This window comes from Nansenia antarctica (genome assembly GCF_963989245.1).
Source record: "Nansenia antarctica genome assembly, chromosome: 11".
In the NCBI taxonomy this organism is placed as follows: domain Eukaryota; kingdom Metazoa; phylum Chordata; class Actinopteri; order Argentiniformes; family Microstomatidae; genus Nansenia; species Nansenia antarctica.
Window position 1 is genome coordinate 11,968,667 of NC_137681.1, and position 6,066 is coordinate 11,974,732.

The following is a 6,066-nucleotide window of genomic DNA, read 5'->3' on the forward strand; positions in this document are numbered from 1 at the left end:
TGATCATAGTGGAGTTAGAGTCTTGGGTGTGCCAACATTCTGGAAGACAGGCAGTTGCAGAAAGATGGCACCTTGGTAAGTACTGTATCCACTTGTCTTCCTTATATATATATATTATAACATCTGTGACCAAGCCATTGATTGGATGTTTTTGGGGAAAAAATACAATTCTATCTATTTTGACACTAAACAGAGAATATTCAAGTTGTTCTGTCGGTGTAAATTAACATTCCCAAGACCAAATAATTGGTAAACATGAGTTTCTCATGAGACTTTCCTTAACTTAGGTGGCTGATAAGGTTCAAATGGATAGCTATGTTTTCAGGTTATTTATTATCTGATATGGCCCATACGCAACATTTAGTTTTACTTTGGGCTGACTAGGTAGGATAAGGAGAAGTTTGTATACTTGTTTGGTTACACATGAGTGGATTACTTGAATACTCTTGTTGGCCTCTAATAGTATTTTTTCAACACTGAAAATGTTTATGTATGTAAAGCCTACTGTAGTTGTACTACATAAGCGTCTTTGAGTGTCTAGAAAAGGGCTATTTAAGTCTAATGTATTATTATTATTATTATTATTACAATGAATTTGAGGAACTTGTTGCAGTAATGACACTTCCTCCATCTTTTAGCAATAATAACCATGTCATTTTGACAACCCAGAAAATTATAAATTGTGTTTACATTTTGCTGGGTTGTCATGGTAACATTAGGCAGAGTGACATCATTGGAGGGTTCCAAGGGTGCATTGGGTGCAGGAAGGTCCTGACAGAGTGATGATGTCATATAATGGGGTTGCCAGGTGATATTCTAGAAGGTGAGAGTAGAACAACAGATGGTTTTAGCAGTTGGTACAGAGACACTGAAGAGGTTACGTGAGTACGATATCTTTGGATAAGGATTATGTAACAGGTTGTAAATAGGCTAACTAGTTTGGTGATGGTGAAATTCCTGCTAAAAATGTGAATGTTAGTCTCAGGAATGTGTTCAAACAGCGACATCTACTGGTAGTAGAACATCTATGAAGTGATAATTTATGAAGTAATAATTTATTACTGTAACTTAGTTGGCACTGTGTCTCGGATGTGATGCTGCTGTTGCTGCAGTGTGAACTATTGATGGGTATATAGGCCCTAGACCTCATGGATTTAAAGATGTTTAAAAAATGGAGTCTGGGTGTGGCTGCGCGGGTGCGTGTGTGTGTGTGTGTGTGTGTGTGTGTGTGTGTGTGTGTGTGTGTGTGTGTGTGTGTGCGTGTGCGTGTGTGTGTGTGTGTGTGTGTGTGTGTGTGTGTGTGTGTGTGTGTGTGTGTGTGTGTGTGTGTGTGTGTGTGGGGCGGGGGTCTGGATGTGGCTGCGCGGGTGTGTGTGCGCGCGAGCGCTGACTCCGCTGAGTGTCAAAGTCTAGCTCGTTTATTGTTTGAAAGTGATCCAAAGTGTCAATGCCAACAGAGATTCTTATATAAAGAAGCTTTTTCTTTACAACCCGACGTCCTAGACATATTTTTTGAAGGTAGAAATACGAAAAAGAGAATGGCTTTTTGGCACGTTGCTCCTGCAACTGATGCTTCAATCACAATGTCACGCAATATCAACGTCAGTCACTTTGGAAGTTCAAACAGCCTCACAGTCATCCATGAACTCATAGGGGACAAGTCATTCTATAATAATTATATATAAATATAAAATACGTCATTTCACATTCTCTTCCTTGTTCAGATGTTTGTAGAAAGTTATAGAAATGCCAAATAAGAAGAAGAACCAGGGAGATGACTTCAATGTCCAGTCTGCTGACGACATCACCTTAACCGAATCTCTGGCCCACAGAGCAGAACCCAGAGGTGTGTGTGTGTGTGTGTGTGTGTGTGTGTGTGCGTGTGTGTGTGTGTGTGTGCACGTGTGTGTGTGTGTGTGTGTGTGTGTGTGTGTGTGTGTGTGTGTGCGTGTGTGTGTGTGTGCATGCGTGTGCGTGTGCGCGTGCGCGTGCGTGTGCGCGTGCGTGTGCGCGTGCGTGTGCGTGTGTGTGTGTGTGTGTGCGCGCGCTGAGTAGAGATCAACGTGAGTCTTGTGTGTAAATTACCGGAGAGTCTTGAATTACAGATTTGCGCTTTAAAAATGTGCCTTGACAAGTAAAAGTCTATGGGCTTGACGGCCCGCCTGTATTAATAGAGTGTTTTAACTTTTTAGGTTAAATTATTCACTTTAATTGGTCCCAGAAGGCCTTGCGGCAAGACGTCATAGAAGTTCACAGTTTAGTTTGTTGGTTTTTGAGAAATGCAAATTGTAACGTCCAGAATTAAAGTGAGCATCCAATAACTCGTTTATTGTTTGAAAGTGCTCAAAAGTGTATGCCAACAGATTTTTTAATATAAAGAAGCTTTTGCTTTATAACCCGACGTCCTAGCCATCATTTAGGAAGGTAGAAATACAACAAGGATCCAGATTTTTGGCACGTTGGCACGTTACTTACTTACTTACTTACTTACTTACTTACTTACTTACTTACTTACTTACTTACTTACAACTGATGCTTCGATCACAATGTCGCGCAATATCTATACGTCAGTCACTTTTGAAGTTCAAACAGCCTCACAGTCATCCATGAACTCATAGGGGACAAGTCATTCTATAATAATAATATATAAATATAAAATACGTAATTTCATATTCTCTTCCTTCCGTTTCTTATATCGTAGTCATGAGCATGGGCATGAGCATGGGCACTCAGAGGAAGCTGGAGGAGAAGAGGGAGAAATGGAGGGCCCTCCAGAAATGGAGGGCCGTGGCCAAGGACTCTGAGCTGGAGGCCGAGGACTCTGAGCTGGAGGCGGAGAAGGCCAGGAGCACTCAGAGGAAGCTGGAGGAGAAGAGGGAGAAATGGAGGGCCGTGGTGGAGGCCAAGGACTCTGAGCTGGAGGCCGAGGACTCTGAGCTGGAGGCGGAGAAGGCCAGGAGCACTCAGAGGAAGCTGGAGGAGAAGAGGGAGAAATGGAGGGCCCTCCACTGGCCCAAGTGGAGGGCCGTGGCCAAGGACTCTGAGCTGGAGGCCAAGGACTCTGAGCTGGAGGCCAAGGACTCTGAGCTGGAGGCGGAGAAGGAGAAATGCAGGGCCGTGGTGGAGGCCAAGGACTCTGAGCTGGAGGCCAAGGACTCTGAGCTGGAGGAGGAGAAGGAGAAATGCAGGGCCGTGGTGGAGGCCAAGGACTCTGAGCTGGAGGCCAAGGACTCTGAGCTGGAGGCGGAGAAGGCCAGCAGCGCTCTGGCAAAGGCGGAGTTGGAGAGAGCGAGGGAGGAGGTGGAGGAGTACCGACAGAGAGAGGAAGGCCTCCTCCAAAAGCTCCACGATATGGAGGAAGAAAAGAGGAGCCTCGTCTGTGACAACTCCGACCTGGAGAAGGAGAGGAGCCAGGCCCTCGCTACCCAGCGAGAGACTGAGGGGAGCCTGGCCGGGGTCAAGGCGACCCTCCTGGAGACCGCCAACGCCACCAGGGAGGCAGAAGACCACATCAAGGCCCTGCAGAAAGAGGCCCTGGAGGACAAGCTGGCGGCAGCTGAGAAGGCTCAGGTGCTTGACAGAAAGGTGGAGAAAAGCAGACAGAGAGAGAGAGACCTCAAAAGAAAAGTCCATGTTACGGAGCGGGAGAGGAGGAGTCTTGTCTTGAGCACAAGAGGAGTCTTGAAGGAGAGGAGCCAGGCCCTCGCTGCCCTGCGAGAGACTTCGGAGATCCTGGCCGGGGTCAAGGCGACCCTCCTGGAGACCGTCAACGCCACCAGGGAGGCAGAGGACCACATCAAGGCCCTGGAGGACAAGCTGGCGGCAGCTGAGAAGGCTCAGGTGCTTGACAGGGAGGTGGAGGAAAGCAGACATGTTATGGAGCAGGAGAAGAGGAGTCTTTTCTGTGATAACTCCGACCTGGAGAAGGAGAGGAGCCAGGCCCTCGCTGCCCAGCGAGAGACTGAGGGGAGCCTGGCCGGGGTCAAGGCAACCCTCCTAGAGACCGTCAAAGCCACCAGGGAGGCCTCCAAGAGCACTAAGAAGTGCGCCAAGAGCGCTAGGAAGAGCGCCAAGGACCTTAAGAAGAGCTCCAGCCAAGAGAGCCTGCTGTCCACCAGCTCTTCAGAGATCTGCAACGACACAGTGGATCAGTTCTCCAGGGCCATCCTATCACTGGGACCCGACACCTCCACAGCCTCGGTCACACAGCCTCAGAGGGATGCTAGTGGGAAGAAGAACAAAGGGAAATTCAGGACATTCTGTTCAATGGTGAAGCGCAAGGTAAAACAGAAATATACAGTGAATTTATAAGAGAGCCACATTCCACATAATTTCACATTAAGGAAATGTAATGTAAAGGTAAAGTCTTACCAGTTTATCGTAAAACAACAGACAAGCTATGCATTGTTGTTGTAGGAATACTGGGGTTTTAAGAGATATGTTCTGTCATTGATTCTTCTTCTGTAACAACTGATATAGTGCAAGAGGACCAACCAGGCTGGTGTCCAGCCTCCAGCCCCAGGACAGGAGGACATCAATGATGGTGTCCAGCCTCCTGCTGAAGGACAGAAGGACATCAAGGTAGGTGTCCAGCCTCCAGCCCCAGGACAGGAGGGCATCGAGGTTGGACCCAGAAACACGTCACGACTAGTGCACTGTATTCTAATGGCTCATAGATAGTGTTATTGAATTCTTGCTTACACGACTGCATATTAAGCCTCACAGGAATGTCTTTGCAGGACTCCCAGAGCAAGCAGAGTGGATACAGTATGCACCAGCTCCAGGGGAACAAAGAGTTTGGCAGCGAGAAGAAGGGCTATCTGATGAAGAAGAGTGACGGGTAGGTGGCCTGATGAAGATTGTCAAAAGCCAATCTTTAGTCTAATCCTTGAAATAAGCTTAATCAAGGTCTAGCATACCAGCCCTCTATGGACCATTGGTAACAACTTCATTTGTGGTCGTTGTTGCCACGTTTTCATGTTGCTGCCACATACAGTAGATTAGGTGATAAAAAAGGACAACAATTATTACTTGATATGTTTGTCACCTAGGTTACGAAAGGTCTGGCAAAGGAGGGAGTGTTCAGTAAAGAGTGGCATCCTCACCATCTCACATGCCACAGTGAGTACTACATCACCCATAATCCATAACTACAGCAACGCACGCATGCACACACACACACACACACACACACACACACACACACACACACACACACAGAGTGATTTATGTTTCTTCTCTGTAAAGTGGCCATACCACCTCAGGAGGGTGTGGGTGGGTGCAAAGGGTTGTAGATATACCCACAATAAAAGGACTATTGCTTCATAGCATATAGCTTTCATTGGCTAAGCTCATTCATTTCTTAATATTCTCTTCCTGTCATTTAGTCCAATAGGCAGCCAGTGGGACTGAACCTGCTCACCTGTCAGGTCAAACCCACCGGGGAGGACAAGAAATGTTTTGACCTCATCTCCCGTAAGTCACAACACTACCGGTAGTTCTTGACTTGACTCAATTGAAAAGGACTAGGATCACAAACCGGCACAGCACAGTTGAGGAGCTTAGAATGATAAGGTTCTATCTCCGTTTAGGGTAGTTCAGAGATATTGAGCGTCAACGTTTTTACATTCCATTATGTTTTGTGAGATGGAACCTTTGTATTTTATGAATTACTAAGTAAAAAATGTCAACATTTTAAAAATAACACCACACAGGCATTAATAAACACCTAATGGATCAGATTATGTAAAAAACTAAATTTTGACAAAAATGGAGATAGAACCGTATAATTCTAACGTCACGAGTTGATGAGTGAGAGGTCACAGAGGACAACTTAACAAAAAAAAAAACATCTTCTACCTCAACAGTGATTACAGAGACAGTACCAAACTTGGCTAGGAGTTTTTTTTTTACAAAATGTTAATGTTTAGTGTCACAAGAGGTACAGTATGATGTTGCATAAACTAAACTGTGGGTCATCTTTCTCTCTCACACAGTTAATCGCACATATCACTTCCAGGCTGAGGATGAGCAGGAGTTTGTGATGTAAGATACTTACATATTAAA